General features: G+C 42.9%; 1 pseudogene; it reads right to left on the bottom strand.

Annotated features, from left to right (window-relative positions):
* Positions 1–377: 377 nt before the first annotated feature.
* On the bottom strand, positions 378–3,222 carry LOC136525978 (uncharacterized; annotated as a pseudogene).
* Positions 3,223–9,126: the final 5,904 nt, after the last annotated feature.

The raw sequence follows: 9,126 nt of genomic DNA, 5'->3' as shown, positions 1-9,126 counted from the left end.
TTTTCCCCATTGATTCCAGTAACCCAATGATGAATGATGCTGAGCACCGACAGAGTAGTTAGGCCGAGGAAGCGAAAAGTGCACTCTAAAATGTATATTACGAATTATGAACTGAGAAAGAACCGCTTAACAGTACTCCATACAACAGGTCACATTTCTGCAAACGTTAGAACCATGAGATTTTGCATTGGAAATCAGGTGTCCGACTACAATAGTCTTGTCCTGTCTTTCTTTTCTGTTTTTCTCTCTTATTTTCACCCCTTTGTACTTGTATATAACTTGTCGTTTCCCTTTCAAAAAAAAAAATCGTTTCTAAGGCATCAGAACTTTTCAAGATGTAAATATCTGATATCATTTCAACAAATGCCACATCAAGACTACACAGGTGGAGGCACCTCTCCCGGTTGCCCAGCAGATGACAGATGGTCCAAAGGTTCAGTTTCAATGAGAACCCACAGTTTTTTCAGAAACGGCATCCACTTCTGTCCCTTCCTTTTCACCAATAAAGCCACCTTGTCAAATGACAGCAATACATGCATTACGATGTAGATGAACACAGCAATGACAAGAAACAAAATGTAAGCAGATGTCTTCAACTTCCTGCAGCTGCCTGCAGCATATGCACCGAGCAGACCGAGCAAGTCCAATACCATTGCTGTTTTCATGGCAAGGAGAGATCTCTTGTACTTGCTTATTGTATTGTTCAACAAGAGGATGACCATGACTATCGACGCCGTGAATGTCGTGGCATTGCAATAAAAGAATACCTTATACCGTCTTGGGTGGGTATATTGAAGAATTGGATCACCAGCAAAATGGCCTTCCTGGTCATCAGGCCAGATCCCACCTGGTGGGAGCAGTGCAGCTTGGTATGTGACAGTAACTGCAAGAGTTCCAATGAGCATCAAATCTTTGCGCCATTTGTGCTCAGTTCTCTTCCTAATCCTGATACTTCTCTCATGATTTATGGATGTATGTTGGCGGTCAAAAGCCCCTATGCTGAACATCCTTTCCAGGAAATCATTCACCTTGTCCTTGGCAAATGTCAAAACCAGGACTTGAATCATGACATAAACAGACACAGCAAGAACAACAAGGATGACATACACCGATGTTAACACTTTCCTGCAGCTTCCAGCTGCAAAAGCACCCATGAGGCTCATCAGATCAACCAGGACACATGCATGCAGCGCATAGGATTGGAGGCCCTTGTGACATAACCTTTTACTAACAAGCAACATAATCACAGCTAGGGATGCCACGAAAGCAGTGGCATTGAAATAGAAGAAAACCTTGTAGCGGAGCGGAAACTCATCAAGGAATACTGGGTCACCTGCTCGGTGGCCACCATTATTGTCAGCCCAGAAGCCACCAGGTGGGTTTATGCCAGCTTGATATGTGGCAGAAGCTGCAAGTACTGCAAGCAACATAAGAAACTTACGCTGCTTTTCCAAATTCGTCTCTTCATCATCACTATCAATTGTATCATTTCTTCTGAAATGATTTATTATCCAATTCCGTCGTGTCTTCAGAGCCACAGATAGCAGAACATGAAGTATGACATAGATGAAAACAAGAAGCATTAAGATGAACGCATAGACAGATGTCGAGAACTTTCTGCTGCTTCCAGCAGCATAGGCCCCCATAAGACCAAAGAGATCCAGTATCATTGCTGTTTGCAATATGTGGCGCTTCATAGCACCAATGGTAATCAGCTTGCTCTGAAGTAAGGTTATGATGACCAAAGATGCTACAAATGCCGTAGCATTGCAATAGAAGAATGTCCTGTAACGCCTGGGATGCATAGCCTCCAAGATTGCGTCCCCTGCAATATGCCCATCAACACTGTCTGCCCAAAAGCCACCAGGTGGATTGAGCCCAGCTTGATAAGTGACAGTGGCAGCAAGGATGCCAAGCAATAGGAGATATGTGCGCAATTTCTGTAGGTCATCATTTGCATCACCAGAAATGCTTGACATGCTTTTGCTGGATGGATGTTCTGCAGTGGGCCTTGACAGGGCAGGATCTCTGTCATTGTTTGGAATCCCACTCCCCTTCTCAACAAAAGAGCACAGTTTCTGGAGCATTTCATTCTTCTTTTCTCTCATCCATCCAATGGACTTCTCTACACAAGCTGGCTTTGTCACAAAAGGTTCGATCCACTGGAGGAAGAGGTAGAGCAAAACTGCAGCCAACAAGACAGAACACATAGAGAGATGTACGGACCTCCCTGCAGCTCCCAGCACCATAAGCCCCCATAAGCCCAAATAGGCTCACAAGCACACACAACCGCAGAGCATTTGACTTGACAACATGATCCACTGCTGTATTACTGAGGAGCATGATGATGATCACAAGGGATCCAGCAAAAGATGTTGCATTGCAGACCAAGAATGCCTTGAACCTGCGGGGATGGTGCTCTAGCAGCACTGGGTCACCAGCAAGATATTGAGGCTTCTTGTTGTCAGGCCAGAAGCCACCTGGTGGGCTTAGACCTGCAACATATGTTACTGATGCTGCTAATGTGGCAAGAACCAGTAAGAAACTGCGATTTCGCTCCAATTCCTCCATCTTGTCAGAAGGCTCTTGCTCATCTGACCTGCTCTGCGCGTTCTTGAAAATTTTACCCAGGAAATCCTTCCAGAGTCTCTGGATACCCATGAACATATCCCGCAGCCATTTAGGTGCCATATGCCGGAAGAATATGACATGGAGTGTGACATATGCGAAGATGCCAACAAGTAATACCCAAATGTAAACTGAAGTCCTCTCCTCCCTGCAGCTCCCGGCAGCATAGGCCCCCATGAGCCCAAGCAAGCACAGTACCATAGTGAATTGTAGTGCCCGAAGCCAAACTGCATTGCGGTTCAGCTCCCTAACCAGGAGCAATATCAGGACAATCAGTGATGCCGCAAATGCTGTTGTGTTGCAGTAGAAGAAAATATGGTACCGCTTCGGGTAGCTAACTCTTAGCACGATGTCACCTGCAGTGTGGCCATCCTGGTTGTCTTGCCAGAATCCACCTGGCGGAGCCAGCCCTGCCTGATATGTTATGGCTGCAGCTAGGATAGCCATCAGGATCAAGTACTTCCTTAGCTTCCATAGGAGCTCAGCTTCATCAGCATCTGGATTATTGTCACTTTGGCCTTGGTGTGGCGTTTGTTGCTCAAGGGCGGAGTTTCCAGGCAGATGGTCACTGCTAGGCTGCTCTCTGGACTCCATAGAGTTGAGCTCAAGCTTGCAAAGCAAATTCCAGTTGTCTCTGAAGGCTGTAGCATTTGAAGATCAGTTTGGAGATGAGCTATACGCACAGGTCATGGTCTTTGGATACACCTCTACTAGATATTAGGGAAAGGTTAAGAAGATAAAGTAAAGGGAGACGATAGAGAATCTGCAGTCACATAAAGGCGCCCCAACTCCTACTCATGGCCAATTCAAACTGATAGAAACTTTAGTATTAACAATCAAAGAAAAAAATATTGGTTATTCTATGAAGTAAGGTGTTATCTACTCATCTTCTATTGAAGTTCTTGTAGTTGACTGCACAAGAGCTCCCCTTCTTTTTGTAAGATTCAGGTCACGATTTTCTGCATTCACACCCAATGATAAGAAGGAATTTTCAAATTATGACAAAAGAATAATATATTTCATACAAGGACCTATGAATCAATCAAACAATATATTTCTTTTATGGTGCAGTGTCTGCGTTGCTTTGTAGGATGGGCTTCAAGAATATACAACCGTTTCATTTCTGCCAGTTTCTTTTGTGCTCCATTTCATTCTATTTGTCTTTTCATGTTTAACTGAACTTCAACAAAAAGCCAAAATATTTTTTCCTGCTATGAATTTTTTCCAAGCCCTAGTAAAGGAGGAGGGTTATGTTAGGTGCGGCGAGCTAATGTAAAAACTTAGCCACTTTAATAGAGATAAAACCCAAAAGAATCCCGTTGGGACGTAACCCTCTTAGCGACGCGCCATGTCGGAACCCGGGTATGGTGTTAAATGAGCAAGGGTCGGATCGTCACCCTCGTGACGCGCTGTGTCGCGATCTGGACACGGTGTCAAATGAGCAAGGATCGGGTCGTCGCATCCTTAGTGGTGTGCCACATCGGCTCCCGGGTGTGGTGTAAAATGAGCAAGGGTCTTCACACCTACCTCGGCGGATGCGAAGGATAAGGAAGCTAGTCGAGCTAACTAGGATCCGTTTAGGTAGCTGGAATGTAGGGTCCCTTACAGGTAAGTTAAGAGAGTTAGTGGATACAACGGTTATGAGGCGTGTAAATATCTTATGCGTCCAAGAGATTAAATGAAAGGGGTAGAAGGCGAAGGAGGTGGACAATACCGGCTTCAAGCTCTGGTACACAGGGACAACTTCAAATAAAAATGGAGTAGGGGTTTTGATTTATAAGAGACTCAAGGATGGTGTGGTGGAGGTGAGAAGGCAAGGGGATAGAATTATCTTAGTTAAACTTGTCATTAGTGATGTAGTCTTAAACATAATTAGTGCGTATGCCCCCCAAGTAGTCCATGTGAGAGTGCTAAGCGGCTTTTCTGGGAAGACTTAGATCGCTTGGTTAGAGCTGTTGTAACACCTCTGGTGTTTTGACCTAGCACTAAAAATTGACATGTCATCATATGCATTGCAAAGCATTCATAAAGTAGAAAATTTTGAATGTATTCACTAAATAAGGTTTATTTCATAATGTTGTTATTTCATGGTGTGATTCAAAACCCTAAATAAAGATCATGGCTACAATGGTCAAAATTCATGTGATCATGTGAGGTTGACTCAAATAACCCTAATGGGCCATGTTACTGGTCAAAAATCAAAATTTAAGTAAAAGGAAGACAAATCAAATTTGAATTCAAATTCAAATCACAAAAGTCCTTTTTGCCCCTTTTGACTAATTCAAAATCCATGTGGAATTTGGGGTTGAGGCAAAAAGCAAAGTTGGAGATTATTTTATGTAGACCAACTTTGGTATTCAAAGTTTTTCAAGTTTACATATAAAATTTGGAGTAATTTTGAAATGATTCAAATGCTCAAATGCACCCCAAATTCAAATTTCAAAATGGAGGCAGAATTTGAAAATGTTCCTAGAAGCAAAGTTGTAGAGTTTAAAAAATTGAACAACTTTCATTTTTGGAGATTTTCAACTTCTTTAGAAAATTTGAGAGTAATTTGAAAAATGGACTCAGTGGCAGTTCTGTAAATATTTCAAAAAATCAAAATCCACCTCTTTGCTTGCTGCCGGCGCCACGCGGATGTCGCCGCCGATCGGATTTCGCCGCTTTCACGCGCGGTGACACGCCGATGCCCCCGTGGCGAGTTCGCCCGTGTGCTGTCGACACCGCACGCCTTCCTTCTTTCTATAAATAGGAGCACGCCGTCATCATTTCGCAGTTTCCCGTCGACTGCTCGCCGCCGATGTCCTGCCCACGCTCGTGCAATTCGTCCTCGCCGTAGTACCTAGGGCCAATTGCGTTGGCCAGAAGCTCCGCCTCGCCCTGCCGCTCATTCCCGACCTGCTCGCCTCGTCTTTAGCCGGTCAGCGCCACCGTGCGACTTCGTCTTCTTCGGAGCCGGCCGGAGCTCCGCCATCATCGGTCTCACTGTGGTCCCGTCGATCCAGTACATCTCCGTCTTCACCGAGTCTACCTACGTGATCACGGTGAGCTCCTGAATGTGAAGATCGTTTCGCTTTAGTCCCTACTGCAACGTCGCCGTGGCTACGCCGTACACCATCGTGCCCAGGCCGCCATGCCCGGCGTGGAGGTGTCTCTGGTGCACCTTTTTCCTTTCTGATAGCTGAGATCGGTTTGGGGGAAAAGAGTAGGTCATGTAGATGCCGTCTGCTTCGCTAGAGCTTCACCGCCGGCGCGTTTTGCCGATCGGAGCAGACAGCGCCGCCGTGCGTCCTCTTTGGGTCAGTGACAAGCGGGGCCTGGCTGTCAGTGCGAGAGAGGAAGAAGAATAGTGCACTTTTTTTGTATTTTCTGAAATTGTGAATAGTGCTGAATCTTTGGAAATTTGTAGAAAAATAATCATAGCTCCAAAAGTTCTGAAAATTTTTGTGTAGCTTCTGTACATGCTATAGTATGGTTTAAAAATTTGAAACTTGAAATTTGAATAAATTTTTAATGTTCAAATATTTAGTCCATTAATTAATAAATACAATTTCCATGATTTTTGTAGGTCACTGTATAGTTCCAAAAATTATGAAATTTGTTTTGGTACACTAATTTGTCGTGAGGAAGCTTACATAAAATTTTTAGGTCATTTGGAACAAGTTCATTTTTGGGCTTATTTCTAGATTAATTCAATAATAAATAAAAGCAAACCCTAAGTGTTTGATTAGTGTTGAATCTTGTTTTGGTCATATTTTGTGACTAGTAGAGTTTCAAGATTCTTTTGGTCAAGTCACATGTGTGGTTCTTGACGGTAGGATTGCAAGTTGGTTTTGTTGGCTTGCAACTGTACCGTGAAGGAATATCGTATTCGGGGAGTTTTTACATTTCACGTACCGTGAAAGCATCATGTTTACATTATCATCATGTTAAAACATATATTATCAATTTGTGTAGAATCCAAGAGTGAAACGATTCTAGTTGAGCAAGTTCTGGAAGAGTCCCCGGTTGTCACAGGATTCGATAACTGTGGTACTGATCCGGAACCTGAGATCGTCAACGAAGGCAAGCCCCGGTTTATGCATTAAACCATTACCTTGTTACTTTAAAAAGTTTATCACCTATGTTACTTATTGCATTAAGTTGATTAATTCAAATGTTACCTATTTGATGCATTGCCTACCTTGATAATTATTTACCATCCTTGAAGATGTTTTCATTTACAAAGGCATAGAATGCTTAGTATGCTTTATGATAGGCTTTCAAAGTAAAAGTTTCGATACAATCAAAGATGGCATACTGGCCAAAGAAAGAAAGAAGGTAGAATGAACTAGAGACTAGTCGGGTGACTTATCTTGAATATTGAGTAATGTTGCCGGCTATGTCACTTAAAGGCCACTCATTGTGGATCTTCTCAACGAGACACTTTGTAGTACTAGTCACATACTCCGGTAAGCCTACTTCGGCTAATCCGATACTAAGACGAATGCCCACGCACTGGGAGTGGAGAGATGGCGGGAGTAGCGCGTACCCTCGTGGCTAGAATGTGGCCAGATTTGAGGTGTGCTGTGCTCTCGGGTGGCGTGGAGACGGCTTAGTATAGGAGGATCCGGTAGCGAGGTTGATATATGCAAGATTAAGTTCTACATATGTCGTGTGATAAGGAATCCCCAGCTGGGACTTGAATCAATTCGAATTGCCGGTGCTCCGCGGATATGGAGACTCGATTTATTATAGAAGCAATGCAGGACTAGTGAATTACTAAAATATGAGAAAAGAATGGAATGAGAAGGATTGGAATATGGGAAATGTACATTTAGTTGAGATAATGAACTAATGGATAAAACTTGAAAATAGGATAAGAATAGTAAGCTTTGGCAAAGAACTTTGAATCTTGCTACATCCTTACCTTGCCCCAACCCCTGCATATCAAAAAGTCTTACACCCTTTATGTCGGGTTAGTCTTGTTGAGTACTTTTGTACTCAGGGTTTGTTAACCCTTGTTGCAGGTGAGTCGTATGCGCAGGCTTATTTTGGTCCCTGCTGCATGTCTGTGTTTGAAGTCAATGACGATGAGGAGTGATGAATGGCCTTTGGACAAGGCACTAGTTTATATGATAAATAATGTTAATGTAATATTATCCCGCTACTATGGTTGTATGACACTTATGGTATTGTAAGTTTGAAAACAACTGGTTTGTAAACTATGTTATCTTAAGACTTCCGCTATCTTTTACTCTGATGTATATATTTGAATAAACTGTTGTAATCTTCAATGTCTATGATTGGAATCCTGTTTGAAAAGAGAATCGTGGATGATTTGGGTTTCCCGAGGACACCCGACAGATCTGTTGAGTTGTTGGGAACTCGTGAACGCTATCCGAGGTCTGTTAAGACAACGATAGGTGCACATGGGCCCGATTTCTTAGGAGGTTCTGCCACAGCTGGTATCAGAGCAATTCTCATCTAAGATCATTGTAGGTTACTTTGGAAAACCTTCAAAATGATTTGAATCAAAGAAAGTAAACTTGATATTTTAAAGTTCAAATTTCTTTCTTCTTACCTTTGATCTAGCCTCAATCCTGTCTTAATTGAAAGTTTGTTGCGGATAACATGATTAGGTTTGTCCTATGTATTAAAAATCTAGTACTTATGATTATATAAATCTTTTGTACTTAGATTCGTAAGATCAATTCATGCATCATGCTTGAGCACCTTGCATAATAATTCCCCTTAATAGTGGTTGGGTAAGTAATGTCAATCCCATTCTTGCTAACCTCCTTTATCCTCAAGCTATTCTTATAGTCCTACCCTAAATTCTACAGGCTATGGCAAAGACCAAGAAAACCACACGCAAGTCCACCGGACCTCATGGAGTTCCTCGTCACCAGTTGGCACCGCGTAATAATGAGATTGGTGAAGGAAGTGCCAAGACACTAGGAGATGAAGGATCTTCAAGCAACCTCGCCAACATCAAGAACCTTAACAAGGAGCTCAACACTCTTCGTCGAGCTCATGCCAAAGATCAAGAAGAGCTGGCAGAAATGCAAAGGGGTATCACCATGACCATGGAGCTGCGGAATGAAGCCTGGACACGAGAGGATGCGGCCAATGAACGCGTCCATGAGTTGGAGTTCTACGTAGAAGACCTGGAGATGGACAATGCCATTCTTCATGAGAATGTCCACCTATTGTACGCTCAACTTCATCCTCCTCATGGGGATGGTGAAGTTACAGATGAAGAAATGATTATAGATCTAGGAGAAGTCAAGAATGAAGAAGAGGAGGATCCTGAGGAGTTAGTGTACTTCTCAGATGAAGATGAGGTTTCGTCTGATATGGGCACGGATGTCGAAGACTAAGAGCTCGGAGTAGTAATAGTTCCTTCACTGCTTTCCTAGAAAACCAGGGTTGTCTTGTGGGATACAAGACATGTAATATAAATAAGGACCCTTTGTAGCATGAAACCCTTTTTAAATGCTTTTAATAAAGAATAAT

The sequence above is a fragment of the Miscanthus floridulus genome, chromosome 19, assembly GCF_019320115.1.
Source record: "Miscanthus floridulus cultivar M001 chromosome 19, ASM1932011v1, whole genome shotgun sequence".
In the NCBI taxonomy this organism is placed as follows: domain Eukaryota; kingdom Viridiplantae; phylum Streptophyta; class Magnoliopsida; order Poales; family Poaceae; genus Miscanthus; species Miscanthus floridulus.
This window is presented reverse-complemented; position numbering and strand designations above follow the sequence as displayed.